Here is a 15,339-nt window from a genome sequence, read left to right as displayed (position 1 = left end):
TGTGTGTGTGTGTGTGTGTGTGTGTGTGTGTGTGTGTGTGTGTGCACGCATTTATAAATGCACGTGTATGTGTTGGTTGTTCTATAGCTCAGATCATTCTGTTGACACTCATTACATTCAGTCAGTGTTATAACCCAGTGTCTCGCTGTATATTCCTTACCTAACACACATGCAAACAAATCCTTCATACTTAAGTACTATGTTGGCACAGATATGCATGCATACATTCATACATGCTCTGTCTCTCTCTGTCTCTCTCTCTGTCTCTCTCTGTCTCTCTCTCTCTCTCTCTCTCTCTCTCTCTCTCTCTCTCTCTCTCTCTCTCTCTCTCTCTCTCACACACACACACACACACACACACACACACACACACATACAAATACTGTACTTACATTCATGGCCAAATACACATGGATAGACAGAAATGGCTGTAGAGGCTCAGCATATAGACCGCAGGGGATAGGGTGTGTATGGGTGAGCATTTAAACAGACATGAGGGCAGAGAAGCTATTCTAAGATGACACACTCATCCAATCACCAATATAGAACTGTTACTCATCGGGATTGAGGGATGGAGTTATACGTAGATGGAAAGATAGATAGAAAGGAGAAGTTAGTTTGGTTTTAGCAGCACCCTGAGGGCTCCCGGGTACTCTGCGAGGGGCTCCCTTCTGCCCTTGGAATGGGCTAAAGCTGTGGGTCCAGACTGTGGAACAGCTTTTTTTCTCTCAATTAAAAGCAGCACCACTACTGCATGAGTCATTCAAACCCTGGCAAAAAAGTCACTTGTTGTTCTCCAGTTAATCCCCAAAGTCTTACTGACCTCCATGTTGGTCTTGCACTCATTTTTTTTTTTTTACACAATTTAGTGTTTGTGTATGCCTTTTCTTCTTCTTTTATTTTATTTTTTTGGCTCCCCTCCCCCCCTTTTTTCTCCCCAATTGTACTTGGCCAATTACCCTACTTTTCTGAGCCATCCCAGTCGCTGCTCCAACCCCTCTGGCCGATCTGGGGAGGGCTTCAGACTACCACATGCCTCCTCCAATACATATGGAGTTGCCAGCTGCTTCTTTTCACCTGAAAGTGAGGAGTTTCACCAAGGGGGCGTAGCACGTGGGAGGATCACGCCATTTCCCCCCAGTTCCCCCTCCCCCCTGAACAGACGTCCCGACCGACCAGAGGAAACGCTAGCCCAGTGACCAGGATACATACCCACAGCCGGCTTCCCACCCGCAGACACAGCCAATTGTGTCTGTAGGACGCCCGACCAAACCACCGATCCGCATGTTGATAGGCAACAAAATAGATAGCTACGCCACCCGGACGCCCCGTGTATTCTTTTTCAATGAAAGCTACATGGTCAGCATTGGATGATTTTAAAAGTGCTTTATAGATATCAATCCAAAAGATTTTATTAAAAGCATATTCTTCTCCTTAAAATATAATACATTATGCTTTACATCAGAGCAATTAAACAGTGAGCAGGAAAAAAGTGTCTTTCACCTCAAGGGTGTGGATGTGTTTATTTGCGTGTGTAGAGGCTGAACATGAGCCCTGGTTCAGGTAAGTAAACTATATTGACTTATTTAACAATGAACTACCAACATATTCCAAAGGAGTTGAATCAAGTGCAACTGGACTTGGTATATATCCGTGATATATTTCATATATTTCAAATATCGGTATATTTTACGGATATATACCAAGTCCAGTTGCACTTGATTCAACTTCTTTGGATAACCATGACCTGGATGAATGAGAACGTTCACAGACATACCAACGTATTCCTTTCTAACCAGGCTAGCTGACCAAGAATGTAGTCTGCTTATATACATATATAAAAATATATTATAGAAGTAGTGACAGTAGTATTTAGTGATGAGTAGTTGACCGGAAGCTGCATTTGTCTTTGTTCCTCTGTCCTTCTAAGTTGTATCTTTAAGTGAACACTTGAGTTCTTTGAGTGGGCAGGAACCACTCACTCCCGCCTATCTTGACCTTTGACTTTTTCTGTGACCCTGAAGGTGAGGTCATTCCAGGTGAGTGGGAGCCTCTCTCTCATCGGGTCCCCTTTGAATGGAATTCCATTTGGGATAAGTCCCTGGAATGTCATGGATTTGGATAAGACACGGGTGGAGAATGGAGGGAGTGGTTGGTTGGATTAGGGTGAGGGAGAGAGGGATTTTTACTGATGAGGAGGAGAGAGGAGAAGAACAAACACCATGGTGGAGGCAGATAAGAGGGGTAAGAAGAGGAAAGATAGAAAAGGCAAGAGGAGGAGGTGAAGAGATTTTACTGCCCAATCCTTGATTTTGTTCACCCATTCATTCATTTCTGTTTATCTGTTCATTTATGTTTCACTCTCTTTCCATCCCATCAGTCAGTACTCTATCATTCATTCATTCATCTGTTCATATGATCTGTTATCTATTATCTATCTATCTACCTGTTATCTATCAATTCATGCCTTGATATATTATCATTTGTTCATTTATCATTCATTCAACTGAGGGATGCATTTGTTGAATCACTTGTGTAGAATTTCATGTTCCTTCCATCCATCCATTGGTTCATTTTATTGGTTCATTCGCCAGTCATTATTCCATCTATCTATTCATCTACCCATCAATATCCATCCATCCATTCCATCAAACCATCCATTCATTTATTCACTCAACCCATGTCACTACAGTTTTCTCTGTTCTGTAAACCTACCAGAGGGGACATGAAATTCAGTCATTTCATTAGCTATTAGCAGTCAACAGCCATGAACACGGAGGGATAATGTATACTATTTACTCAGTCTCCATTCAACCTCCTCGTCTTTCCAGTCCTTTCTCTGCCCTCACGCCTGCTCCTCTCAAGTGTCAAAGGGAGGAGGTGTGTTGAGAGGAGGCCACTTCAGTCTATAGAGGAGCATCCACTGACCTTGACTGCTCCTCTGTCACACAGTCACAGGAGAGGGGAGGTGGAGAGGAGAGATGTTGATAAAGATCGCTCTGACTCTGTCAATCCGTCAGTCTTTTTTATCATAAAGGGACCAACAAAAACTTGCACTACGAGCAATAGAAAAGTAAGGCCACCAATAAATGGCCTAGGAGTTCTTGAGACAAATACATTGCTAATGAATGATGTAATGAGTTTCTGAAGAGGTCTGTCTACCTGCTTCTCCCTTTAGGCTTTCACCGATGTGTACAACATTCATGGTGGCCACAGTACAATTGTCTTCTGTGCAGAGGCCAGCATTTTGTTGTAAATGTGGTAGCAGTGAGCCATTTGTGGTGAACATTGAATCCCCTCTGGCTCATGACGCTGCTACCAATAATGTCAGTCTCTTTTAGTGTTTTGTCTATTTCATTCCCTTTGTGGGGAAATAGTGTAATTATAGGCTCTTTTTTTTCTTTTTCTTTTTTTTCAGTTTTCTCAGAAAAAAATGAGAAAATGCTCATTTTCCTCAGTTTCTCTATAACACCTGTTCTTCTCTGTATGGTCCTACTCTCCATTGCCTGGTCAAATTGTCCCCAGGTAACGGTCAATTAGTACTGGACAGTCATACTGGATGTTATGGAGGATATAGTAGAATACATTTATAATGAGTGTTTTTGAGGATATAGTAGTGTATATTGAAACTAGATGATTTAGTAGTTTGTTTATAGTGGCTGTTATGGGGGATTTAGTCATACTCATGCTGTATATATACTGTATTCATATTGGGTGCAGTACTAATTATTTATACTTGATGTGATGGAAAATATAGCAGGCCTGCTAAATATACATTTGCTGGATGTTAACATGTTTGTTCTAAACATGAAAAAATGGTGAAACCACTCATACCCGAATCACCTACAACTTCATAGTCAAAAACTACTATGCCACCAAAGGATGGTTGGTAACTAAAGTCATTCATCCTTTAAATCCTTTAGGTTTTAGAAAGATTGAATGTTCATCATGGATGAATGATGAAAACATCTCTAACAAAATCTCTTTTTGCTACGAGCAGTTCAAATCACAAGGAGTCTCTATTGAACAAGGAGTAATGGTGATCAACCTTTGGAAATAATTGGTCATATTTAAAGTTGATTACACCAAGTTTCCCAGCTTAGGAAATGAGGGCCATAAGAATACTTCCTACAGTTACAAACCCCTCCTGAATCCAGCCTCTCTGATAAGTAGGTATTTCACAAAGACATTCATGGATGTAGTCAAGGGATGCAGTTGTGCATACAAGTTTATCCCCAGAGGCTGACTGAAAGACATTGTACACGCAGAGTTGTAATTTTGGCTTGACTTTCTCAAATGACTTTCCCAGTCATGCTTAAGATGTCAGTATTGAGGGATTGCTGTCTCAGCCTTTGACTGTCTCTTTGAAAGTCCCACAAGACTAGGCATCAGGCCTGGGGCAATTTTCTCTTCAGTTGTCCAGTAATGTTGCAATCACACCTGGGATTTCTCCCTTGTCTAACTCAATGGACTTGACACAGTCCGTAGACATAGCCTGTTCTGTTGGTAGACAGTAGACTTATAGCATTTAATTGTGAAATAATTCCTGACAATTTATGTTTTACCTTTACATGGAAACATTTAGCAAACATTCCACGTGTAATGTCAACTTATAATGAGTTTAACAGTCAGGCCATTGTTAGAACAGAGAACGTAATATGAATACTGAACAGAAAATACAGAACGTACATATGACAAGCAGAAACATACTGGCTAAATAACAGCTTACCTAATGGTTTGTCAGCATACAATTAATTAATCATTTGTGTGAACTTCAACTCCTAGAGCATAAAAATTATAAGCAGTCAATAGTGAGAAAGTGAGAGCTTAAGCACCCAGATAATAAAACAATATATCCCTTTGACCCTAAAATGTGGCAGAGAAGTGCAAGTTAAGGAATTAAGATCTAAGAGGAGCGGTGCAGACGACTTGTTTAGCCTCAAAGACAAGAGCCTGTTTGAGCATGTAGAGGGAAATGATGAGTGATCACAGCACATCATAGGGAGATTCATCTGAAACACTTCTGACAAGGATCTTTGAATATCAGGAATCAGAAACACTTTATTTGTCATTTCACTTCATGTACTTGCATACATGAAATTAAATGAAATAGTTTCCCCCAGCCCACAGCAGTGCAACACAAAGACACATATCCAAAAACTACAAGAACACATATATCCAAACTAAGCAACAAAAAAATCCCTGTCGAAGAGAACAAATGCCAGCCAGGATGACGGTCGGAGCTGCCGGTCTGCATGGGCTAGCAGTTAGCTTAGCTTGCCCCGCTTCCGCATCCTGTCAGAGCACCCTCGGTGTTTCCTCTTTGGGCGCAGTTCCGGGCGGGGCTGTGGCCCTTGGGCTGACCGGACGCAGCAGACCAGGCTCCACCAGCTCTCCCAGCCAGACACCTTCAACACACCCCCCTGCACTCCACATGATGACACCAAAAACACAGTCAATGCTAAGCAAGGCTGCCACAAGACCATCCTCGATGTTATCGGAACTGCTGATCTGCATGGGCTAACAGTTAGCTTAGCCTGCCCCACTTCCACATCCTGTCATACTGCCCACGGTGTTACCTCTTTGGGTGCAGCTCTGGGCAAGGCCATGGTCCGTGGGCCCACAGGACACAGAGACCAAGCTCTCCCAGCTGATCCAGCGCTAGCTGTCCCAGCCGATTCAACGCCAGCTCTCCCAGCCATCAAACAAAGACACAAACTTAGATGCAGACATGGACAAAGACACTGCATGGATGGTACTGGGTGAGGCCGTCACAAACACAAGTTTGCACTGCCATCTTCCCACACCGATACTGGGTGAGACCGCTGCAAACTTGAGTTTGCGCCGCCATCTTCCCACACCAGAAGCAGAAGTGTTTGAATGAAGTGGAAGTGGAATATGATCTTGATGTGTCTATTAAGTTGATCCACTCTAAAAGAGATGGAACATTGAACACATTAGGAGCTTGTATTGTTTATTTACCAGCATTTCAGCAGCCAGATTGCCTTCATGAGGAATAAAGAATTAGAGAAGAACAAAAGACAAATTAGAATATCATGGTAAAGTAATTATGTATTGGCAGTATTTGCACAACAAAAGGAACATCAAGATGGCACCATAGATGGCAGCCTCAGTATGTTAGTGCACATTGTTTTGTTTGCAAACTCAGTGTTTTGCTACAATATCCGGAGTTCTTTCACCAGAGAAGAGCTTATGAACATTAGGAAAACAACTTCTGTGGATTTATTTCCCAAATTTCACATCCCATCTGTGGAATTACTGGACATTTTGGTCAAAGGTGCACTCACCTTTGTTCACACAGTGAAACGCTGGAGGAGAGGGAAATGAGCCAATGGGGTGCAGACTACGCACTCCATTGCCAAGAATATTTCTCTCTAATGTGAAATCACTGTGCAACAAACTAGATGAACTTCATCTACTGATGGGAAAGAATAGAAACTTTTTTTCATCTTGCTTTTTATGCTTCACGAAAACTTGGCTGTGTGGATCAATACCAGACCCTGCGCTACAGTTGGCAGGCTTCCAGCTGTTCAGATTGGATCGCAACACTGAGCTGTCCGGCAAAACAAAAGGTTGAGGTATTTGTTTCTATATTAATAGTGGGTGGTGTAAAGATGTGACAGTGATTCTGCAGCACTGTTCTGCTGTTCTGGAAACTTTTTTCCTGAACTGTAATCCCTTCTACTCCCCCGTGAAATTGCTTCATTCATTCTGGCTGGTGTTTACATTCCACCACAGGCTGACGTGCATGCTCGCCAACCAGATACTGTGTATGTGGAGCGGACAAACCCGGACTCTTTCGTTATTTTCCTTGGTGACTTTAACAAAGGGAATCTCAGCCATGAACTACCTAAATGCCATCAGCTGATTCAGTGTCCCAGGCTTCTGGAACACCTTTGGAAATCTACAGGGTGGTTTGGAGGTGGGGAAAGGTGCCGCAGCAGTGGAGATATGCAGAAGGCATGTGGGTTCCTAAGGAGGAGAACGCAAGCAACATCGAACCATTTCGGATGATCTCCCTCCTCAGTGTGGAATTTAAGATCTTCTTCAAGATTGTTGCCAAACACCTCACGGGATTTCTCCTGAAGAACTCCTACATAGATACCTTGGTGCAGAAGGGAGGAGTCCCTGGTGTTCCAGGATGCATAGAGAACACAGGTGTGGTAACCCAACTGATCAGAGAGGCACGAGAACGCAGGGTAAACATGGTAGTGCTGTGGCTAGACCTTGCTAATGCCTATGGATCGATCCCACACAAGCTGATAGAATTGGCTCTGATTAGACACCATGTCCCAGAGAAGATCCAAAACCTCATCCTCAACTATTACAACAACTTTAGCCTGAGGGTGTCCTCTGGGACCTTGACATCAGCGTGGCATCGGCTAGAAAAGGGAATCATCACTGGCTGCACAATTTCTGTGTCCCTGTTTGCGCTGACCATGAATATGCTTGCGAAGTCTGTGGAAGTGGAGTGCAGAGGTCCCCAGTCCAAATCTGGCACCCAACAACCCCGATCATGGATGACCTAATGGTAATAAGTACATCAGTTCCCAGATGCAGGTAACTCTTTCAATGATTCAAATGGCTCATTACATGTACAAAAATTAGTTTCAAGCCCACAAAATCCAGTTCTCTGGTTCTCAGGAAAGGAAGACAAACCAACCAATTCAGCTTCTCTTTGGCAGGCACCCAAATTCCATCTGTGACTGAAAAGTCAGTCAAGAGCCTGGGTAATAGTCCGCAGTGGTGTGGTGGTCTAAGCATCGGCTTTGTGTCGATGCAGTTGCCCACTGGGGACCAGGGTTCATGCCCCGATCTCGTTAGATCTGACTATGGCCGGATTTGATGAAGCAGCAATAATTGGCAACGCTGTCTTCGGGAGGGGGGCAGAGTTGGCTTGTGTTCATCACATGAATGCGTCTCTGTGTCAGAAAAAGCAGTGGTTTGGCCTGGATTCGCCTTGTCACGGAAGTGGCGAGGCGTCTCCTTCGAGACTGCCAGCCGGAGAGATGCAGTTGGTGAACGCATGCAATACGAGAGTGGGTGTTTGAAGTAGAATAGGGAGCGATTGGCCACTAAATTGGGTGAAAATCAGAAAGAAATTTTAAAAAAAACAGCCTGGGTAATATCTTCACCAGTAATCTGAAGGACACAGCGACGAACCAGGAAACCAGTGATGACCTCGACCCTTGGTTCTCCACAGTGGACAAGTCAGGGCTTCCTGGAAAATTCAAGGCCCGGATATGTCAATATGGAATCCTGCCTCGACTCCTCTGGCCACTGCTAAACTACGAAGTCCCAATCACCATCATGGAGGGTTTCGAAAGGAAGACCAGCCAGTTCCTGCACAGGTGGCTGAGCCTAAGCAACATCGCCCTTTATGGGCATAACACCAAGCTACAGCTTCCTCTCAGCAATCTGGCAGAGGAGTTCACTGTCACCTGAGCCAGAGAAGTCCTCTCTATCAAGCTTCCGCTGACAGATAGGTCTCCTCTGCAGGTATCGAGGTCAGAACAGGAAGGAAGTGTCATGTGCAGGAGGCAGTTGAGTGGGCTAAGGCAAGGTTGCGACACAGCATCCTGATGGGTACTATGGTACCTGGCTGGGCTCGGGAGCAACTCAAGACCTTGCTACGATAAAACCCTATGAAAGGAGAGGTGAAAGCTGATCCAGGAGGAGGTGTGTGCAGCGGTGTCGGAAGCTCGCTACAACAGAATGGTGGTTATGTGCAAGCAGGGGGTCTAGACCAAATGGGAGCATACAACTGGCCAAAAGATCACTTGGGCAGAACTCTGGAAGGTGGAATCACACCAATTAAAGTTTTTGGTCCTGTCAGTATATGATGTCTTCCCGTGTCCTTCCAACCTGTTCAGTTGGGGTCTGGCGGACTTGCCTGCTTGCCAACTTTGCCAGAAAAGGGGATCCTTGGAGTACATGCTGAGCTGCTGTCCCAAGGTCTTGGGAGAGTGGTGGTGTCGTTGGGGCCATGAACAAGTTCTGAGGGCAGTAGCAGACACTATCTGCACTGGGATCAGCTACAGCAAGTAGTAACACCCAACAAAATGCACTACCACCTTTGTTTGGGCAGGAGGGAAGCCTCAGCCGAAGGCCCAGGGTGGGCTGCTCGCAATAGCAAGGGGCTGGCAGGTCCTGGTCGATATAGGGAGACAATTGAGGTCCCAAGACACCATCGCGGCTACCACACTCAGACCAGACATGGTCCTGATGTCCATGGAAACCAAGCAAGTGGTTTTTGTAGAGCTAATTGTCCCCTGGGAAGATCAGATGGAGGAGGCACAAGAAAGGAAGAGGGCCAGGTATTCAGATCTGGTAGTTGAGTATCGGAGGAATGGGTGGAAGGCCCACTGTGAGCCGGTTGAAGTGGGCTGCAGGGGCTTTGCAGGTCAGTCTCTACACTGGGTTCTGCGACTCTTGGGGATTTGTGCACTGCAAAGAAGAGCCATTAGAAACATCTTGGCAGCTGCAGAAAAGGCTTCCCATTGGCTCTGCGTGAAGAGGGGTGACACGTGGTGTAATGTGCTACCTGGACACAAGTTGGGGCTTGATTACCCCCGACTGGCCTGCTCAGGTGAGGGTGTCTGATGTTAAGACCCGAAACATCTGATGACCCCAGGTTCATTACGGACGATGTGTCCAGGTTGCACCACATGGTGTATCAAAAAATGAAACTTACAAGCAATTTGCCAACTTTATTTTATTTATTTATCTCTCGCACTGTCAATGTACTGTTGTCTTATTGTATTGTACATTTTATGTTGTCGCTGTTACAGGTTGTGGGAAAGGGGTGAGTGGAGTTATATTTGTAATGACCTGTAACTCGCAAAATCTGAATAAAAATATGTATATATATAAAAAAAAGTTAGAAAAGTAATTGGCATCCATCATTGTTTATTGAATATTTCATAGAAATCAGACTTTGCTTTTGATTCTTTTATTCAAAATAATATTGTAAATAATAAAACAAATTAAAAGAGTATGGACAAAAATGATGGGACCCTTAAACTAATATTTTGTTTCACAACCTTTAGAGGCAGTCACTGCAATCAAACATTTTCTGTAGCTCTCAGTGTGACTTCTGCACCTCCATCCATTATCCCAACCGCTTATCCTGCTCTCAGGGTTGCGGAGATGCTGGAGCCTATCCCAGCAGTCGTTGGGCGGCAGGTGGGGAAATACCCCTGGACAGGCTGCCAGACCATCACACAGGGCCGACATACACACATACATACATACACATATTCATACCTAGGGACAATTTAGTATGGCCGATTCACCTGACCGACATATCTTTGGACTGTGGGAGGAAACCGGAGCCCCCGGAGAAAACCCACGCAGACATGGGGAGAACATACAAACTCCACACAGAGGACAACCCGGGACGACCCCCAAGGTTGGACTACCCCGGGGCTCGAACCCAGGACCTTCTTGCTGTGAGGTGACTGCATTATCCACTCCACCACCGTGCCACCACTTCTGCACCTGTTAACAAGTATTTTGGCCCACTCTTCCTGAGCAAACTGTTCCAGTTGTCTCAAGTTTGATGGGTGCTTTCTCCAGACTGCAAGTTCCAGCTCTTTCCATGGATGTTTGATAGGATTCAGATCAGGACTCATAGACGGCCACTTCAGAATAGTCCAATGTTTTGTTCTTATCCATTCTTGGGTGCTTTTAGCTGTATGTTTTGGGTCATCATCCTGTTGGAGGACCCATGACCTGTGTCTGAGATGGAGCTTTCAGACACCAGGCAGTATGTTATGTTCCAGAATGCCTTGATAGTCTTGAGATTTCATTGTGACCTGCCCAGATTCAAGGCACCCTGTGCCAGGTGCAGCAGAGCAGCCCCAAAACATAACTAAGCCTCCTCCATGTTTCACTGTAGGTATGTTTTTTTTTTTCTTTGAAAGCTTCATTTGTTTCATCTGTGAACATAGAGCTGACATGACTTGCCAAAAGCTCAATTTTTGGCTCATCTGTCCAAAGGACGTTCTCCCAGGAGTGTAGCTTGTCAATATGCAGTTTAGCAAATTCCAGTCTGTCGTTTTTTTTTTTAATGTTTTTCTTCAAAAGTGGAGTCCTCCTTGGTCTTGTTCCATGGAGCCCACTTTCGCTCAAAAGCAACCGATGGTGTGATCAGAAACTGACATGCCTTCACCTTGGAGTTCAGCTTGTATCTCTTTTGTAAGTTATCCTTGGTTCTTTTTCTACCATTCGTACTATCCTTCTATTCAACCTGGGGTCGATTTTCCTCTTGGGCTGCACCCAGGGAGGTTGGCTCCATGGACCTTAAACGTCTTGATAATATTTGCAACTGTTGTCACAACTACATCAACCTGCTTGGAGATGGTCTTATAGCCTTTACCTTTACCATTTGTATCTACTATTTTCTTTCTGATCTCCTCAGACAACTCTCTCCTTTGGTTTCTCTGGTCCATGTTGAGTGTGATACACACAAACAGCACAGTGACTACTTTTATCCATTTAAATAGGCTGAATGATGGATTACAAGATTATCATTATCTTTTCTAATGGGTACCAACAAATGTGTCCAGCCCATTTTAGAATATATTTTTAAAAGATAAGAAAGCCACTTTGTTTTGTCATTGTACAGGTTACAATGAAATTTGTTCTCTGCATTTAACCCATCCTATTGTATAGGGGCAGTGGGCAGCTGCAGTGCCCAGGGACCAACTCCAGTTCTTCTTTCCATTGCCTTGGTCAGGGGCACAAACAGGAGTATTAATCCTAACATGCATGTGTTTTTGATGGAGGGAGGAAACTGGGGCACCCGGAGTTCTAGCCATGCAGACACGGGGAGAACATACAAACTCCACACAGAAAGGACCTGGGACGGCCTGGGGTTCCAACCCAAGACCTTCTTGTTGTGAGGCAACAGTGCTAACCACTGGGTCACCATGCTGCCCATGAATTTTTCAGAATATCTTTGTAGAATGAGCAATAATTCATCTCTTTTCACAGCTTCTTTGTTTTATTGTATGACATACCAAAGGCATGCAAGTATGCATGACAAAATAGTTTTTAATTTCATCACTTTCATCACTGCTTGAAGTGTTGAGCTGTTGGTACCCTTACAGCATTGGGCTGTAAGGGTACCAACAAATTTAAGCACATCTGTGCATGCATACACACTCACATGCACAAACACAGTGCAATATACCTATCTGCCCTACTGTGCCCTCTGTACATGGACACTTTGCATAAAGCCTGCACTACCCTGTAAATAACTCTTGTTCTACAACAGCTTCTCTTTCTGTAAATAACTTATTTAAAAATTCTCATTTAACATTTTGTAAGTCATCATTGCCATATTCCCAGTGTTTCCACATTGTTGCACCCTATTTCCCCTATTTTTATTTTGTATGGCATGTATATTTTATCATTTTATTTTATTATTATTTTAACTTTTTTTTTTTTTTACATTTTATTTCAATTCAAATTCAAACTCAAAAAAATGTTACATTTTAAAAATTTAAATATTTTATTTATTTACTTAAAAAAGACATGCATGTTAGGGTTAGTACTCCTGTCTGTGCCCTTGACCGAGGCATGGCAAGATGAACTGGAGTTGGTCCCCGGGTGCTGCACAGCGGCTGCCCACTGCTCCCAGCTACACAGCTAGGATGGGTTAAATGCCAAGTGCAGTTTCCCTATGGGGATCAATAAAGTATCTTAAAATCAAAAATAATTTAAAAAAAAACCTTTTACCTTACTGTTGCTGTTACTTTTTCCCTCATGCACCAACATAACAAGTCAAATTCCTTGTATGTTCTTGAACTACTTGGCTATAAATATGATTCTTATTCTGACGTGCAGTTACTTTTCACCACTGCTATTTAAACAGCTCAATACTGCAGCCAGCGGAGCTGAACAGGGAGCAATATTTGGCTGCTAGAATGCAAAGTATTTGTCCTTGCATATGCATATCCTGAATATGGATATGCATTTTCATTAGCTGTGTGTTAAAAGTGTGCAAGTTGGGATGCTGTAAGAGACAATTTATCACTGACATGATTCCAGGAAGATGCTGTGTCAATGCCTAAATGTGGCAGGACCTATTTCCTAGGATATTGAGCCACAGACACTTTTACACCAAAGGTAATCACAGTAAAAAAAAAAAAAAGTAAACATTTTAGTTTAGTGTAAAGTGGATACAAGTTTACCTCAGAATGTGCAGTTAGATTTATATATTGCACATCATTCAGTCAGTCAGGTTTCATTTGATATCGTGGTTTTCTAGCTGCAACAGCCACTCAAAGTGCTTTGGAATTCAAACGTGTGGATTAACTATGATGTGCAGCACCTTTCATGAGGTGGATTCTCACTCAGAACAAAACCCCCTCTAACTATCTGAGCCAGTGGGCATCCTAAGTTTCCATTATCAAAACTCACTTCCCTATCTTTTTACTCCCCCCCCCCACCTCTCTCGTTTCACTCTCCCTTCTCTTATATTCACTCATCCATGTGATTTTTTTTTCAGTTAAATATCTGCCCTTATCATCTCCTCCCCTCTTCCAGCTTTCTATTTCCCTAACACTTTTCCCTTGTTTCTCTCCTCTTTCAGTCACGCTTCTAATCACCGGATCAGTCATCTTTCCACTCTCACTCTCGTCATCTGTCTATTCATCTGTCTTGATCCCTCATTCAATCACACGCTCCCTCAATTTGTCTGTCCATCTTTATTCTTTCCCTCACTCTGTCCCTAAACCTTAGTCACCTGGGAGTAATCAATAAAAAGTATTGTTTCGATTGGAGGATTTGCATGATTTGAAACAACCCAATTTCTCTAAAACCGAGGTCTTATACCTGAGTATTGTCCTTGTCTGTCTGTCTGTTGTCCCTCCTGCTGTGTTTCACTCGCACTCTCCCTCATATCACTTTACCTGTTTCTCTTTCTTCCTACCTGTGCCTTTCTCTCTGTCTCTGTCTGTCGGTCTGTCTCTGTTTCTCTCGCTCCTTCGCTATCTTGTCATTGTCTCTATGTGTCTCTCTGTCATCATCATTGTGGGTTGATTACCTGTCATTATGGCTCATTTGGGACCTATCAGCGTGGCGGCAGGCTGGGGCTTGGGGGGCCGGGTACCTGTCAACACCCCCCCCCCCCACACACACACACACACCCTCCCTTTTCCTCCTGAGGCAGAACCATCTCCTGGCAAAGACATGGTGTGTGTGTGTGTGTGTGCGTGCGTGCGTGCGTGCGTGCGTGCGTGCGTGCGTGCGTGCGTGCGCACGTGCGCGCATGCATGTGCACATGCGTGTGATCATTCTTGTGTGGTAGGATGCCTTGGTGGAAAGAATGTGTGTAGGATGGATAGGTAGATGCAAGTGTGTGTGTTGGACTTGGTGTCTGTGTGTGCGAGCAGAGATGTGTGAACCAGATATCTCTCCATCTCAGACAGACACGGAATGATTACTGCCCCACATCGGACCCCTTGCTGATTTATATTATGCACTCTGTGTGTGTGTGTGTGTGTGTGTGTGTGTGTGTGTGTGTGTGTGTGTGTGTGTGTGTGTGTGTGTGTGTGTGTGCGTGCGTGCGTGTGTGTGTGTGTGTGTGCGTGCGTGCGTGCGTGCGTGCAGTGTACCACTGTGTGTATCCACAGACTGTAGCCATGTTTCCATCCAAATAGCACATTAACCTTGTGCAAAATTTAGACTTTTGGATAAAATTAGGATGCAGATCAGCTTTATTTCCATTAGTGTGGTTGAAGTGATTAAACATCTCTATGTGAAGAGCTACATCCTTATTTTAAGAGGAAAAATGGGAGAAGGGCTGACTAAAGTGATTTACAGTTGAAGGAATTACAAAGAAAGGTTCTGCTGTTCTTTATCACAGTCCTTTGTACATGCATTTCCCAATTCAAGTGAGTGTAACATTTTCGTTTTGTAGTAGTAGTATTTAGTTGTTTATTTTTTCACATGTTGGCATTTCAAATCAACTTATTCATATGTGCAAATAAGGCAACAAATAGCCTGATGGGAACATTTGAACTGGGTATGTACATACAGGCAAGTAGGTGGACGTGTGCAATACTGAGAGTCCCACCATGCAGTGCTAACAGCGTTTTTATATATAGTTCTGTCTCTAAACAAATTGAACCTATCTGACAAAAAGACAACTTTGTGGATTGAAATGGAGAATTTCAGTCTCTGTTGTCTTCAGACCCTCGCCGGGCTGTGTCCTGTTTTCTGGGTGCTAGTTGACAGAATTAATGGACTGCAATGTTTAATAAATCTGCCTCGTTCCTTTTTTATCAAATCATCTTTATCTTTGTTCTA

At 43.7% G+C, this 15,339-nt stretch overlaps 1 protein-coding gene across 1 annotated transcript in view; it reads left to right on the top strand.

Moving 5' to 3' along the window:
- Positions 1 to 15,339, top strand: part of bbs9 (Bardet-Biedl syndrome 9) — a 233,569-nt gene that overhangs the window by 151,415 nt on the left and 66,815 nt on the right. The gene's annotated exons all lie outside the window — the stretch shown is intronic.

The sequence above is a fragment of the Lampris incognitus genome, chromosome 9, assembly GCF_029633865.1.
Source record: "Lampris incognitus isolate fLamInc1 chromosome 9, fLamInc1.hap2, whole genome shotgun sequence".
Lineage (NCBI taxonomy): Eukaryota > Metazoa > Chordata > Actinopteri > Lampriformes > Lampridae > Lampris > Lampris incognitus.
The sequence above is the reverse complement of the archived record's forward strand: the minus strand, read 5'-3'. Positions and strand labels throughout refer to the sequence as shown.